The 16948-nt window shown below is 42.4% G+C and overlaps 2 long non-coding RNA genes across 7 annotated transcripts; one reads left to right on the forward strand and one right to left on the reverse strand.

The window, feature by feature from the left end:
* The first annotated feature begins 530 nt into the window (after positions 1-530).
* Positions 531-15142, forward strand: LOC122224917. Of its 6 annotated transcripts, none has more exons than XR_006205017.1 (8): positions 531-701; positions 2201-2271; positions 8516-8559; positions 9497-10087; positions 10647-10732; positions 12511-12674; positions 13248-13277; positions 14382-15142. It is a non-coding gene; the product is annotated as an uncharacterized LOC122224917 (long non-coding RNA). The 6 variants fall into 6 exon arrangements; XR_006205021.1 differs by having other exon boundaries at positions 12562-12674; XR_006205018.1 differs by having other exon boundaries at positions 9497-9737.
* LOC122224924 lies at positions 1466-6583 on the reverse strand. Its single transcript, XR_006205029.1, has 3 exons — positions 6472-6583; positions 5232-5397; positions 1466-1690 (listed from the first exon to the last, which is right to left on the reverse strand). It is a non-coding gene; the product is annotated as an uncharacterized LOC122224924 (long non-coding RNA).
* Positions 15143-16948: the final 1806 nt, after the last annotated feature.

Below are 16948 nucleotides of genomic sequence, written 5' to 3' on the forward strand. Positions count from 1 at the left end.
AGAGCAATCACTCCCTCTTCAATTTACACTTAAAATGAACTGGCATGTAATCTCAAATGTGAACTTATTATCGAAGAGATACTATTGTTATCCTCACTGGAGAAATAGCTTTCCCACAACAATAATGTTGGTTTCTATTAACCAGGATCCTTCCTTTTCCAGAAGCAAAAAATCAGATTAGCAACAAGGAGGACATTTGTTGAGTATCAAACCAGGAGACAGGAAATATAAAGTCTTGAAAGATGCATACTCCAGGATATGAACAGTACAAATAAATCATCTCTGTTCTGCAGTGGAGTGTATCTAAGCTCAAGACTATTAACATCTACCAAAGTGTGTCCGTCATAGTTGAAAAGTATTGGTAAAGACTGAAAATTCTCTACATATGTCACCAAAACCACTATTATCTCATGCCAGAAGTGTTACAATTGAATGAGTTTTAGCTTTATGTGCTATAGTTACATCACAGACAGCTGTCTAAGCATCTGCACTAGTCCAGGACTGGCAAATCCATAGCTCATATGCTGCCTCCCACTCCTTCTCACACCATTGGCAGACATCATTAGTTGATCACTGCACTCTTCTCCATTGAGCGCCACCATTCTTCCCAACACAGTCTATACAAAGCACTCCTAATCCTGGCTCTGTGCTCTGAATGAAGAATTAGGAGACAAGGCATGTACAGGTCTCTTGCAGGGAGGGTAAGGGCTACACTTGACTCATGTATTATTTCAGGTTCATTTCGATGGTGTTGCTATCATAGAGCTAACCTTTTGAAAATCTTGTTGCCAATTGATCCTCACTGTAAACTCCAGAGTGTAAAGTCAAGAGCTTTATGTTGGCTTTGGCTTTTCTCTGCTCCAGCATTGCAATGTGGTGGTGGTGGCTGGGGCGGGGGGGGTGGGGGTGGGGTGGGGTGGGGAGTCCTATGTCTTACTTAACCAGACCAAATTGTTCACCATCACTTCTGTCAGCGAAATGTACATGTTAGAAGTCAATTATTTAAGCTTTCCTGGCTTTTTGTCATTACCACTTGTGGGCGCCACTGAACTAAAGGGAAGCTGGTTTTCTTTCCAGTACCTTCATATACTGACACTCTGCTTAACCTTACCATCCAGATCAGGAGCTCCTGACCTAACCTGCACCACCATCTTGGATGCACCAAACAGCTAGTCACTTTCTACACAAACAGAAACATCTCTTTTTACCTCCCTGTACCTGCCCGTTTCCTCAGATCCCAATCACCTTACATCCACCTCAGTCTTTGTTCCTGTTTACTTGTCTTTCTCCTCCCATTAGATTGTGATTCCTTGAGGGCAAGGCCAGTCTTTGTGTCCCCACACCATTATGATTCCTAGCACACAGTCTGTCCTCTATAAGCATTTGTGCTACATTAGAGACGTACTGTGCTGAAAGTCACAGGCCTCTCATTCAGGGTGACAGAAAAGAAAACCATACCACCTCATTAAGTTGTAGCAAATTTTCTACATGTATTTAGGCATGTGCTTAGGGCCTGCTTTTCAATTCTTTATACCATGAAACAGCTCCCATATGGGTACTAGTCTTCTGCTCCTTCTCAGGGTAGAATTCAGCTTCTTAACTCTGCATCCTAAAAGGTCCGATAGAGAAAGAATCTGGATGTCTTTCCCCCTGATGCTGTAGTGGTTCCATTGATGGTCTTACAGGAAAGCTGGGGGGAATGCGGGAGGGGGGGAGAGCAGTCAAGTTTCTAATAAATATTACTTCTGGTCACCTCCCTTCTCCCACTCTGAAATTCTTAGAGTCACCGCCCACCCCCACCCCCCAGCCCCCAATTGTTGACTTTAATTGTGTTGTCCCAATAGCATTTTGAAATTGAGCAAGCTCCTGGGAGCATTTTGAAAGGCCCTGTGAGCTTCCTGGTCAGCATTTTCAATCTCTAATTATAACTTTGCATCATGGCTTCACTTAATACTTGTCAGGTGGGCCTGGGAGTAACTGATGGTTTGAAACTAAATCTTCAGTAGCCACCATCAATGTATTGAGGCTTAATTCCTCTTCTGTTCTTAGAGAAGCTGCTGAAAGCAAAGAGGAAATATATGCTGTCCTCAATCCGAGGAAAACACAGGGACTTTATTAGAATGTGGTGGCATATTTATAGGAACTTTACAGCTTGTGGGGCTCAGGGCCTGAATTCACCTACACCTTCATCTGCTTCCAGGGCAATCTATTGTGGGATGGTCTGGATATGACCCTTTGGAAATCCTGCTTTTAATGAACTGATGAGGAAAGGTGAGTACTTTTCTCTGGAAAGAACATTTTTCTCGCCCACTGACTTCACAAAAAGATAAAAATGTGCTAAAATATAGTATAGAAATGATGGGACTATTTTGAAACAGAGACAAAAGCATTTTGACTGGAGAAAGGAATGTCGGTGATGTTAGAGAATTTCTTTAATACAAAGAATAGACTTAACTTTTTGTGTAGAAGGGAACTTTGTCTCTCAGTCTTTAGTTGTGAGTTTCTGTTTTGCCAAACTCTTATGCTTATGTTGGCTTCACTGTCTTCTCACCTTCCCTTAATCCTTCCATGTGGTTTTGTTGGTATTCATTGTCCTTCTAGCAAGCCATCTCCTTCCTTTCCATGCTGCTGCTTCCATCAAATGTAAACTATGGTACCTTCCTTAGCCTATTCCAGATGCTTCATCCGTCCATTCCCTCATTCATAAGGCATGTATTGTGGGTCAGACATTGGCTAGATGGGGCAGACACACACCCACCAGGCAGTCCCCACTCTCAAGGGACTTTCAGTTTATTGAGACCATTTGGGAACCATCTGGCAACATTACAAACTGTATTAAAATTTTAAACTATGTTAAAATTCTCAGAGACCATCATCAATCCTCCAAGCTTGAGGGTTCTGATTAGCTGACACATTTGTAACACTAACCTGGTGGACAAGATGTAACTGTGATTCCTTGACCTGAATTGAGAAGCCCTCAGTGTGCCAACAGTGCTTGGAAAGAAAGCTGAGGGAGACTGGAAGAAGTCTGGAACCTCAGCAAAGAACACACATCAATTCATAAAAAGAGAGTTCCACATTCCTCTAGTTCAGCAGCTGTAGGTAAGATACCGTGTTCCTGGGGACGAGGCTCTTCCCACAGCAGAGCTGTCTTACTCCATTATAAGCTAACCTAGGATGACTCACATTCCCTCTCTTAACATCCTCCCTGGCCAAACTAGCCAGATCTGGCACTCACCTCAGAGCCCACAGTGGGATTCTGACATCCAGCTGCAGCACTGGCACACTAGCCCAATAAGAAACCACTGTTTTTATGAAGTAAATGATCCTTAATGCCAAAAGCACGCTAAGATGTCAATTGAAACAGAGGTCTACCTCCAAAGTAAAGAGCTTCAAAGAGCATTCCAGATTTCACCCCTAAGCCCATACTTGAAGTCAGTATCTATGTGCTGCTAATGATTGTTAAATTAAAAGGCAGTCGTTTAATGGAGCACTTTCAGTACCCAGTTGCCTTCTGCCATATGGCTTTGGGCATGAAGTGATTAAACTATAATGTCCAGAGCCTCTGCTGCTGGGCTATTTAATGGTGCTATGCATCATGAGCCCTGAGATGACGGGAAATCTGTTTTCAGTTTACATCCCCAGTGAAAAGTGACTCCTTTTGGCCTACAGGGGTTTAAGCCCTCCTCCAATCACTATGGCTTGCACACTCACACTAACCCTGCATACAGCCACTAGATGAGACAGGCCTGACTCTCAGAATACGGGCAGGAACCTTCATCATGCAGCCATTCCCAGGGTTCAAAGACAAAGAGAAGAACAATTTGTGGTGACTCATAAAGCAAGAAGCAAGAGCAGAAGACCTTGAGATAAGGATAGTTAGAGGCACACGGAATGGGCTGCAGCCTGGAGCAGTGCAAAAGTTCTGGCTTTTGGCTAATGGGGATGGCTACCAGGCCTTGGTCATGCCTTATGTGCCAGGCACTCCACGGAGTACTTTATAAAGTATTTTTTTTTTTTTTGTTTATTTATTTTTGAGACAGAGAGAGACAGAGCATGAACAGGGGAGGGGCAGAGAGAGAGGGAGAAACAGAATCTGAAACAGGCTCCAGGCTCTGAGTGGTCAGCACAGAGCCCGACACGGGGCTCGAACTCACGGACGGTGAGATCATGACCTGAGCCGAAGTCGGACGCTTAACCGACCGAGCCACCCAGGCGCCCCATCCACGGAGTACTTTAACATAGATCACCTCATCTAATCATCCCAACAGCCCCTATCAAGGACGTATTATCATCATCCCCATTTGCTGAGGGCAAAACAGTCTCAGAAGAATTAAGTAAGTTGATCAAGGTCACAGCTAATTAGTGGTGGACCTAAGATTCAAACTCAAGCCTTCTTGACTCTAGAGCCCAACTTTTTAAACCACGATGGTGGTTGAACATGTCTGCCAGTTTCTTAGTTAAGGGGTGAACACCACTATAGGTATTTTTTAGTTCCTTGCTTCTAAATATGATTAGTAAACTATATGTGATCTTCACTTCAATGGGCAGACTTAGTCATTTTTAACATATCCTTTTGTTGGTTTCATGAAAGCCAAGTCTAAGGAACCATTTTAAGTGCTACATATAGACACCTGATCCAGCAAACCATACCTGACTGTTATCAATAAGACTCTGGAACTCAGAAAGGGCAAAAATAGATAACTATCACCTCTTCAGAGTTCTGCTCGATATGGCTTTTGCTTTCTCAATGTGATATTCATTACATTCGTATAGGCATTTTTAGGAATATAACACAGTTCCTGTTTCCAAGGATCTTACACTCCTACTGGGGAGCCTGGAGACAGAGAGTTCAGTAATACTCAAGAACATAAACAATTCAAGCCTTTAATGGCCCAGACAGTACTAGAGACATGCAGAGAATCAAAAGACCTCAGAAGAAAGCCCTTATTACTTTACTATGTGAGTGAGCAACTCATAGACTCATCCTACCAGACTGAAATCAGAAAAGGAACTTTTGGTCATATACTTTACTCACCATGGATAAATCACTTAAAATCATAATCAGTCTGAAACGTTGGGTGCCCATGGTTGAAAGTCTTGTGTAGCTTTAATAAGACTTTAGGCACTATGCCAATCAATTCCTTTGGAAATTTCTACCATAGTTCTGAGAGAAAATTCTTGCAAAAGACAGAGGCACTGTCTCACCCTCAGTAAATGGGTTCTCTTACCTGATGGGCCTTGCTTCATTAACTTTTAACTGGTGCTTTTAATATTCAGTTTGTACTTTTAAACTTTTAAAGCCTTTATCAGATGTTCTTTGAAACCAAATGCATACCACTAAAATACACATGTTTCCAGCGTGATCAGATTTCTTTTCAACTTATTCACAAAGACCTTGAGAGGACAAAGAATGTATTTAATGATAGGAACTAACATGGCGCCAGTAATGAATGGTTCGGTTCTGCCAATAATACCCAAAACTAAAGCAGTAATTTTTTAAAGCCTTGTTTTGCTTTAGCAATTTAAAATAAAGTATTTTCATATGTATTATCTTATTTAGTCCCTCTGACAGCCACAGAGCCAAGCAGAGTGGGTTTTACTATCCCCATTTTAAAATAAATATGGTTCAGAGCCCTCAAATAATGGAGCCAAGCTTATGCAACCAGTAAGTGGCAGAGTTGGGCACCAGAACTCTGGCCTCCTGGCCCCCAGCCCATTGCCATGTCGATTCAGCTATTTATATCAAACAATATAACTTCTATTCCTATGTGATCTCCACAGGCACAGGTTGCAAGTCTTACTTGTCTCTAGATTCCTGGTACCTGACTTGGGACAAGTAAGAGTTTATGGCGGCCCAGAAATAAAGACACTTTGTGCTAGTGTCTGTGCTTTTCATAATCACAATTACCAGTTAGTTGGGTTGAGCTAAGACTAATAAGGCCAAAGTTTCAGGTTCTAAATAGGCAAATAACAGTTCTACATACGACCAGTTATCTGACTAACCTGTCCTGAGAGGGATCTGGCAAGTTAGTGGATAGCTTAGTCCAATTTATTTTCCTAAATCCATCCATCCATACTCGAGAGTGGGGACGGTCCCATCTGTATGTAACTTCTCAGGAAACATCCTCACCTACAGTCTCTCCCAGGAGGATTCGTAAACAAGAGCAGCGGCCAGGATCTGTTCCCAGTGACACTTCCCCTCAGTCTGGCATAACTGATTAGAGCTAGATTGGTGCTTGACCCAAAAGCAGTCAATGGGCAGCCAAAAAGCTTTGAGGTGTCCTGGCAAGAAGGCTCTGCCCCCACCAGAAACAATGGGAATTTACAGGGCTGATCAAATGCCCCTTATCAGAAATTCAAAGTGAAGATATAAGGAAAGAGTAACTTAGGAGCAAGAAGAGAGAGACTCAGAGCTGGAGACACATTGATGGTGGAGCACCAGAGTGGGGAACATGTTTGAAGTGCTACCTGGGCTCCAGGCAGGGTTACAGTCTTCTGAATGGCTGTCTTTTGAAGCCAGGGCTGAGTTTTCTTCCCTTCCAGGCCAGATGCTCCTTAACCTTTTGGGATCTTGATTCTTTTGATAATCTGATGGAAGATTTGGGTTGTTGTCTCAGAAAAATTTACATACAAAAATTTAGACTAATGATTGCATTTAATTTCAAGGGATTTCTTGATCCCCTAAAGTCCAACCTCAGACCCACTGAAAATCTATGCACCACAGGTCAAGGAAACTGTTAGTTCATCTAAGATGGCCATGGGATCACATGATCTCTGAAGTTCAGCATGTAGTATAGGACTTGGAACATAGTATTACATACATCTTGGTTGAATGAGTGAATAAATGAACAATTGAATGAATATGTAAATAAATAAAAAAAATACAACTTGGGAGTTCATGCCCTGTTGACAGCACATTAGGAACATCCTTTTCCTATCTTATGAAACACTTTGTTAACATAAGCTGGAAGCATGGCTGGAATGAATGCCTGTTACTTGTATAAACCCAGATGATGTTTAATATACTCATCAACACAACTGATGGGCACACTATCACCTTGCACATACAGAACTACAAGGGCATTGTGCCTACCAGTATACAAATGAGAACTTGGAATGTCATAGCCTACAAGAGGCATCCTACTTTTCCAGTAGATAAAGAAATGAAAATTTACTAGATTTTCTACTTGAAATACATATAATCATTTAGAATTTAAGCTACTTTTCCTTAATGTACAACCTTAAAAATAATAATGATTAACACCTTTATTTCTTTTTCTGACTTTTGGGAGAAAAAACTTGTTATATTCTTTTTTTTAAAATTTTTTTAATGTTTATTTATTTCTGAGACAGAGAGAGACAGAGCATGAGTGAGGGAGGGGCAGAGAGAGAGGGAGACACAGAATCAGAAGCAGGCTCCAGGCTCTGAGCTGTCAGCACAAAGCCCGATGCAGGGCTCGAACTTACAAACCATGAGATCATGACCTGAGCCGAAGTCAGTCTCTCAACCAACTGAGCCACCTAGGTGCCCCCAAAAACTTGTTAGTTTCAATAATCTAGGATTCTACTTTAGGTTGAACATTAGCTGGCTTCTCATTTAGACAGAGAGAGAGAATAGCCTACTTCCCTTTGGTTATTCTGGCAGGGTTTTGGAGGGGGTCGGGGAGGCTGCTATTACCCATCTGAAGATTGACCAGAGTGTAAATTCTTTGAGGGCAAGACTAGCCACATAGCTTAGTATCTGCCTCTCTTGACCACTGCCAATCTTAGTGTAGTACAAATAGAGGGATTTTAATTAAATATAACTGTGGTCCACAAAGTGGGGAGGACAGATCTGCTTTTTGATTTGGCGAGGGAACAAAAGAGAAATGTCAAATGCAATGATCTCAATATTTAAAAAAAGTATTGCAGTCATCATTTCAAACTGATTACATTTAAAAGGAAAAATCTGTCCTGTGGTTAATTATTTTTTTATTTCTTAATCCTTTATCATAAAACTCCTATGTAAAAAGCTGTACTTCACTTTCAGTTATCAGTAACTAAAATTGCAGGGTATGACATGCAGTCATATGTTTTCACATAAAGAGTCCCCCCCGCTCCCCACTTTGGGATCAAATACCCCAGTAGTGTAAGAAGAATGAGAGTTCCATTTATTTGCAACACACAGCCTATGAAGACACCAGTGGCACAAATATTGTACTGTCCTTCCATCCAAGGAGCATAAATATTCTCTCATTAATGTATTTCAAGCCTATTTAACAGGAAATCTATACTTGGTTTGTCGCATGGCTACTAACATCAAACACCTAATTTTTGCTAGCTCTTGAGCCACTTAGCTTACAAAGCATAACATTTATTCTTTTAATGTGATCTTCAAAATACAACTACTGGATTCAACATGTGTGTGGGCTGAGGAGGAGTGAAGAAACCAATTTTTCCCGAATATTCTTTATGTAACAGGGACTTTATAAAGATGATGTCATCCTAAGGAATTCTTTTACCCATTTTACAGACCCTGGGAATTGAGCTACAGAGAGATTAAGCTACTTGCTCAAGGTAACACAGCCAGAAAACAACAGAGTCTGGACTTGAATCAGTACACCCTGCCCTCAAAGTTTAGGTCCTAGCCTCTTGCTGCCTCCCTAGCAGGGTCCCATGAGAGGGGACGGTTGTCTGAATCACCCCCATTATTGCAAATCATGCATTAAAGACCAGTTCTGCTTGATAGGATTCAAAGACAAAGACTTCAACTCCCTGCTCTCACAGTTTAGAGCAATCACTTCATTTGAGTATGATCCACGTGTTGGTATGAGGTCCCACCCTTTCCTACTGGAGGTCAGGACCAGGAAGTATGGTAACTCTCTTCAGTCTAAGGAAACACCAACAGGTTAGAACAAGGAGCTGCTCTGACCCAGCAGCAGGAGGCCAAGTTAAAGAATAGAAAGGCGTAACCTAAACCCAGAACTTGGCTCTCAGGTTTAAATGCCTCACCATGTAACTTCGGCCACAGCACGCTGCAAAAGCAATGAGATCTAGATCCCAAGTGGAGGCTCAGATTCCATGTCTTCCTCCAATAAGACTTTGCAGGGTGACCTTGGGCTAGATCCTTGACTTCAGCGTTCTCATCTTTGAAGGGAGGGTTAGCATGTCTTACTAGCATCCCCCTTGTAAGCTGGTTTTTAAGTAGAAGTGACACAGCCTTGGAGCAGGCACTAGCATAGAGGGTAGCTCTCCCCATACACACAGAAGCACTTGTGCAGAAGACCAGACCATCAGGCTCTATCCTTTGGGCAAGACCTTTCGGCAATCTCTACCTCCAAAGACCCCAAGCCTTTATCAACAATCCCCCATTCTCCCATCAGTGTTCCTTGGTAATTACAGCTATTGTAGCACCACTGCTGTCCAGGATCAGAACTTAAGAAGTTCAAAGGCTCCAGGAATATGTGGTGTCCTGTCTCCACATCCAGTAAAAAGCGGCATTGCTTTCTGACAGGTGACAACAGACACTCACGGGGCAGCAGTGAAGGAGCTGTGTTTACATGACACTTAATATCCAGGAAGGCATTTCATATATGGGGGTGCCCATATCCAAGTAATCCAACCCCATGGACTTGGACCAGTGGTGAGCTCAAGATGATCTCCACCATTTGCTTGGCTGTCACCACCTCTGCAACCTGCGGGAATCGGCTGATGGCTCCAGAGAATGACTCCAGCCTTTCAAATAGAAAAATGTGGTGTGTTACATGTTACCCAGACAGTAGAAGAGAAAGGGGACCTTTAAGAAAATGTTTTGGAAGGAAAACTAGGGCAGCTTTGAAATTATTTTCATAGTCTTTAAACTCAAAAAATAAATCACCAGGGCTAATAGTTATAGACAGCAGAACAGGCAGCCATACTAAGCTCTGTACTTCCTTGATTCTAACACCTGTTGGGGGGCATCTCGTGGGCCCATACTCCATAAGGCCCTTAATATGTATTGTCTGAATTAATCTTCATGACCATCTATCATCCTCTGGTGTGAACCAGCAACATGACCTTGAGCCAGCATTGATATCTCTGGGCCTGGTCCTCTTCTAATGCCAGGGTAAGAATTATCAACATGTATGTCAAAATCCCCAAGGCTTATGCCAAGAAATAGAATAGAGAGGAAGACAATAAGCCATAATGAGGGCATAGATAACATTGATACAGAGGGGGAGGAGGAGAAGCAGTGTAAATAATGGGAAAATATCTAGAGAGAGATGGAAAGACAAATTCAATAAGCACTTTCAAAGTATGGGCCTCAAAATAAGTGTCTTTCTTCCTTGGAATATTACTGTTTTGTGCCAGCTTAAGAAGCCTGACTACCTCCTGTCTGCTTCAGAAAATAGACAGGATAACAGGAAACAGTTTCAGATTCCACAGTGATTATAGCTACTTAAGTTTGACTTACCAAATACTGTCTCAAACAGATGGTATGTAACATTTGATTAAGGGCTTATCCTGCAAGCCCAACAGGGAACATTTCTTCCCCTCTTAATATAGAAAAGATGCAGAGAAGAAAGGAAGTAAAATGACATCTTTGCTCATATTCCATGTGTATCAGTTTTTCTCAATGTTTGTGCCTTTCCTGAAATGAATATGTGTTTATTTTGCAACTCAAGACCAAACTACAAAACACTGACACCATAGAAACTTGGTGAAGAAGGATATGGAAGATCATCTCATCAACCTCCTTATTTTACTTAAGGTAATAGAGACTGAGAAAAGTTAGCCGATTTTCCCAACGTGGTACTGTGGCAAATCTGGGACCAGGTCTTCTAACTCAGGCTCTGGCATTCACCCTAGGCTTTCTGTGTGTATATGTTCAATGTGGGGAAAACATACAAATCGGTCAGCACCATTATTACTAAATTAGCACCAATCTGTGATGAGCAATTATCAGAACTTGAAGCTGATGGGTAATGCCATTCAAGTCCAGTTAATGAGCCAAAAGCTTGGTTCTTCAAAACACTTAACATTAATCAGCATTTGGCTTTGGTTTGTGACAAGTATTTTCAAAACATCACAATTACAATATTCTTAGCTTTGCTCAGTGTAAATAAAAAATGAAAGAAAGTCAGAATTTCATAAATGACAGTCTCCAGAATGGAAATAATGAGTCCCACAGAGAAGGTACAATGTGTTCATCTTTCTAGAGGCCAAATGTAATTTGGGAACTATTGAGGTCACTGAGAGATTACAAAGTGTGAGCCTTCTGCTTGGTGAGGATGAGAAGGTGAACAGAATCAGCCCCATAATGCAGTGAGAAAGGAATTACCCCAGGCTTTACACCCATGTCCTACTCCCAGACATATCACTTAGCCCCACTGTCACCAACAGTGCCTTGGAGGAGAGGGTTCCCCACCATCTAGTGGGGAGGAAGCAGCATGTTGAGAGGAACTGGAAACTCAACACATAGTGGCCTGGCTGGGAAAGTAGCAGAGGAGAGGAAGCCAGGGGGCAAAAAAAAAAAAGAAAAAGTGGTTGGTAGGAGACAATGCCTTAGCTCCAGGCTCCAGGGTTCCAAGAAGGGTTCTTATGGAATTTTATTCTTCAGGTTTCCTGGAGGAGTTCATCTATGATCTACCTGTCTATCTATCTTCTTTCTATCTATCTAACTATCTATCTATCAGGACAGGCTAAAAAACTGTGGTTAATGTTAGGTTTTCTGAAAGACAGAGAATTTCTTCTTCACTGGGCTTAGACAATAGCTAACATTAATTGAGAAGTCACTATGCTCCAGAAACAGCGCTAAATGCTTTCTCAGCAATATCTCATTTACTACTCACTCTCACCCTTTAACATGATAATAGCAGTTATAATCACATTCAGGAATTTATTCAACACATATATTAAGCACCTGAGGATGTGATACGTGATGCACTGTTCTAGGCACTGGGGATGTAGCAGTGAATGAAGCAGGCAAAGTTCCCCTTCTGTGTTAGGTAACGTATAGCAGTTAGCTATTGCTGCCTAACAAATTTCCACAAAATTTACTGCCTTAAGTGTATGGGCTTCCTGATCTTGGCTAGACTCACTCATGTATCTGTAGCCATCAGGCAGATGGGCTGGTCTAGAAGAACCTCCACTGGGAAGATTCCTCTCTATTCCACAAGGTTGCCATCCTCCAGCAGCTCTCCTGGGGGTGTTCTTTATGGCAAAGGCAGGGGTCCCAAAAGAGAGAGTGAAAATATGCCAGGCTTCTTCACGCCTAGACTGAGAATTAGCACACTATCTTCTGCCACATTCTGTTGGCCAAAGAATGCCCTAAGTGCAGCCCAGATTCAAGGGTGGAGAAGTGGAGTCCACTCCATTGTGGGAGGAGTCACATTGGAAAACACATGCATACAGGGAGGTCACGAATGCCCTTCCTCTGGGACATAAGGAACAATGACTAAAATGCTGCTAAGGAATTCATGAAAATATTTCATTTGAGTCCCACAATAACCCTGTGAGGCAAGTTCAATATCAATCTTTGTTTCCTAGATAAGGAAATTGAGCCCTAGAGGGGTTGAAAACTTTGCTTGACATCTACAGATATTCCATGATGGAGTCAAGATTCAAACCCAAGACTGTGGTGCCTGAACACTGAACCATGGTGTGATTCTCTCCAGTCTGGGAACTTTGAGACAGAGAATGTTTAAAACATGGTCAGTACGTGCAAAGTGCTTATAGTTCTTTGGGCACCCACAATATAAATCTATGAAGAATCAATAACCATACGTGCCACTAAGCTATATTTGATTGACAACCAAGAGTAAGGATAAAGGTGGCCAAGAAGAGAGAAAGAAGCTTCCATGAATGGTGGGGGTGACAGTAACTGAGCTTTAAAGGTCATGGACTGTGGACAGCAAATGGCATCCCCCTAACTTCTATGTAAAGAGATGTCTGCATCTTCCTTGCTTACAGAATAAACTTCAGTTTCTCTAGAGTGGTATTCAGTATTTCTAACATATGGATTTATATATGCTAACATTTTATTCAGCTGAAAGCAATAGACAATCTGACTAACAGTGATTTTTTACTCAAATAGAGATTTTTTCCCCCATGCACAAGGCTTGTGAGGGAAAGCAATCCAGGGCTTCCCAAGAGCCAGATGATGTCATCGATGTCTTTCTGTCTCTCTCCTCTGCCATCCTCCAAACGTATCTTCATTCTTGGGGGAGGGGTCTCATGGTGCCAGGATGGCTGCTGTACCCACAATTAATTGTGTGTATCCCTAGGTATGATGGAGAAAGGTGAGGAGGCCCAAGGTGAGCATGCCAGCACATCTGGTCCACTTTTTAAATGCTGTCCCATGACTTCCACCAGATTACACTCTTTTACTCTCTTGCTCCAGAGGCTGGTAATGCATAACTGCAAGGAAAGCTGGGTAACGTGGTATTTCAGTTTTCTAACTCCATAATATGGAAAAGCCAGGCAAAATGGAGCTGTCACTGGTGTTTGCATATGCCAGTGAACAGAACTTGCCATTCTAAGAGCACTTTAGTCCATCGTTCTCCTAGCCCTTCTCCCTTCATAGATTGTGGAAATTCTTCTGTGACTCCCCTGATCCCCAATAGGAGGCATGCCTTCTGCCAGGCTCCTTTAGTCCTTTCTTGCTGCTGCTGTTTTGACATTTAGCACTTTCTGCCTTGGGTTGTTCCTCTAGTAGAATGACTGGCTCATGGTGTTGCCATCGGTAGTAACAGGACACTGCTGAGCTCTGTTTCAGACTTGCTGAGTATGAGTTGATCACTGAACCCACAAATAGAAAGTTAATACAGGTATCTGGTTTTAGGAGAAAGGTCAGGATTTGAGTTATAGGTTTGAAACTCATTGTCAAAAGGGAAGATTCAAAGTGGAAAGGGCTGAGGATTCCATCCACAGTCAGAGAAGACCATGGGGAAAGAGGAAGGAATGAACTCTAAAGAACAAGCAAATGTCAAGAGCAGTGCTGGACAGTGACAAAGATCTGACATCACCAAGGACAGGGAGCGCTGGCTATGTGTTTGCCTCATAGTCCGTGTGTCCTCATGAAGAGGAATGGAGGCCAGACTTGAGCAAGTGTTTTCAGTTCAAACTCTAAATTTCAAGGTAACTAGGGATGGAGGCAACAGACATGTGCTTCTGTGAAGCAATGAATAAACAAAACATATTAGTCCGCTTTCCTTATATGGTAAATGACAGAACCCTGACTGAAATTGGCTTGAAACTGGCTTACGTAAAAGAGATCTTATTTGCTCCTGAAAGAGCAGAGATGGCTTTTGCTTCAGATATGATTAGATTCAGGGCCCAAGTAATGTCTTTAGGAACTATCTCTCGTCTCTCTTCATTACCGATTCTTTTAATGTTGGACTTATTCTCTCTTACTGCAGATGACTTTCCCCATGCATCAGGAGAAGTTGGCAGAAAGCAACTCAAGTCTACAACATCTCTGCGGCTTGTGATTCCAAGACTGAGAAAGAGCTCTGCTCCCTCCTTAAGCTCCTAAATATCAAATCTCAAGGAAGAATCTGATGGGCCTTTCTAGGTTTCCTGCCTATCCCCAAACCAAGGGAGTGGAGCATTCTGATTGACTGGGCTGAGATAACACACTCACTTCTATGAGAAGTTGAGGAAGGGAGCTCTCCATTAAAATGTAGTTCTGTTGGCAGAAGAGAAGAGGTGCTAGATGGACAAAAACAATAGAAGTCTTCTAAGGCCTGTTGAAATACGCTTTCACCAGTTGGGCCCTGCTTTCTTGTTGCGATTCAGACACACAGAGCCTATTGATAATTCAACAGTGAAGACCTGCTTGGCTGACTGCCCTGGCTGCCCACTTGCCTGTTTAGCTAGTAAACAGCCTCTTTGCCTCCCTCTGGGCTTTTAGACACATCCCAGGAAGAGGAGCTAAGTGGAACCTTAGGCCAATCAGTCTCAAGGCTTGCTATTTTCAGTAACTGAATTCAGCCCCAGTTGCCTTATAATTACATCCATTTGGGATCCTATTTGGCTCCTCTCCATGCCTTCCTGAGCTACATCTCAGATTCCTACTCTATATATTATTTCCTCTGGGCCCGGAATATTACTTTATTCTCTCCTGGTATAATCCCCTTACTAAGTCTCATGACTAGTCTCCACTCTTTCATTAAATAGCTACCTGCACTAGAGCCGTCTGCAGCTGGATACTGAACTCTGCTCACTTGTCAAGTCTTCTTCCTATTGCCCACTGGTTGGACCACCTCTGTGCTATCTCTGGAGGCTGGTTTAGACCCTGACAGCTACTAACATCCCTGAAAAAAACTTCCTCAGTCTCTAACTATATGGGGTAATCAGGCCACATGGAACAGCATTCTTGGAAGCACCCAAATCGTGTTAATTGCATTATAAACATTTGATCTTCCCTGAGGAACCATGCAGAAGTGGGAAGAATGCCCAAATCCCCTACTTCATTATCACACTCTGTCACCAGGACTTTTAAAGAATTTGTAATACTGGGTATCAAGGCATCGAATCCCCCCTAAATCAGACCCTCTCCTTTAGACTGAGCCTTTTTGCCCACAGAGTTCAGACCCTGTCATGGGATAGCTACCACCTAGTTCCTTCCATCTTTCTCACATCTCTTTCAAGGGTCTTATACATAAAAATGCCTTCCTTTTCTTCAGGAAAAGAGCAAAAACTCATGCATATTGATGCATCGAAATAGGCTCAATCAGATCTGCTTCATTAATTTTCCAAACATGCCTGGACATGAACTCCAGTAGAGAAGAATAAAGCCTGGGTTTAGGTTGAATTCTCTTCAATAAGAAGAGGCATATTACTAGAAAACTCTTTCCCAATCTGAATTTACATTATCAAAACATTCTTGGTATGTGTACTGGATACCCATCACACATCACTTCACAACCTCTCAGCCCCATCTCCCACTGCAGCCACTGCTGTGGCACCAAGTTCCATACGGTTGGTCTTTGTCCATGGGTATAATCTGATAGTGTCTTACCTGGGCCCCCGTCACGTGCTTTTTGCAACCCCTCCCAGGTCTTCTCTTGTGCAAGGTGCATTACACCCTAGGGGAACCTGCTTAGTACTAACACATTACAACCCAGAAGTAAGACGGGAGTTAATGCCATGGGACCACCCTTGACCAATAGATAACAGAAGCTAATGAATACATACTTCCCTCTTTTGTCTTCCAGGCAGCCTTTTTTTTTTTTTTTTAATTTTTTTTTTCAACGTTTTTTTATTTATTTGTGGGACAGAGAGAGACAGAGCATGAACGGGGGAGGGACAGAGAGAGAGGGAGACACAGAATCGGAAACAGGCTCCAGGCTCTGAGCCATCAGCCCAGAGCCTGACGCGGGTCTCGAACTCACGGACCGTGAGATCGTGACCTGGCTGAAGTCGGACGCTTAACCGACTGCGCCACCCAGGCGCCCCAGGCAGCCATTTTTGAGACACAATTCATAAGTCTCCTGAGAAGATTCCAGTAATATATAATGCAGTTGTCTGCAACAGTGGCCAAACCAATAACTCATCCTTGAATTGGTTTTCCCTCTTTCCTTATCTCACATCCCTTGTTACCTTCTCCTCTCTGGGATCACTTTTCAAATAAAATATCTCAGGTTCAGCTTTTAGGGAAACTCAAGTTAAGAGAGCATATCATGGTTTCTTGGTAACTGTCTAAAAGAAAGGGTAAACCTTTGGTACCAAAGATCTAGTTTCAAAATCTGTCTAACTGTAAGACCATAACAAATGACTTAGCCATTCTCAGGCCAAATTTCCTCATCCTTAAAATGAGGATAACATGACTGACCCCATTGTATTTGTCTAAGTATTTAACTGGATAGTCTGTGTGAGGAACCAAGCAAGGATTCCTGCCACAAGGCAGCATTCAATCAATATTCATTCTTTTCTCTTTATTCTCACCCTTTGCTCCTCATGGCTTTTTTTTTTTTTAATCAGA

This window comes from Panthera leo, chromosome B4 (genome assembly GCF_018350215.1).
Source record: "Panthera leo isolate Ple1 chromosome B4, P.leo_Ple1_pat1.1, whole genome shotgun sequence".
NCBI classification, from domain to species: Eukaryota; Metazoa; Chordata; class Mammalia; order Carnivora; family Felidae; genus Panthera; species Panthera leo.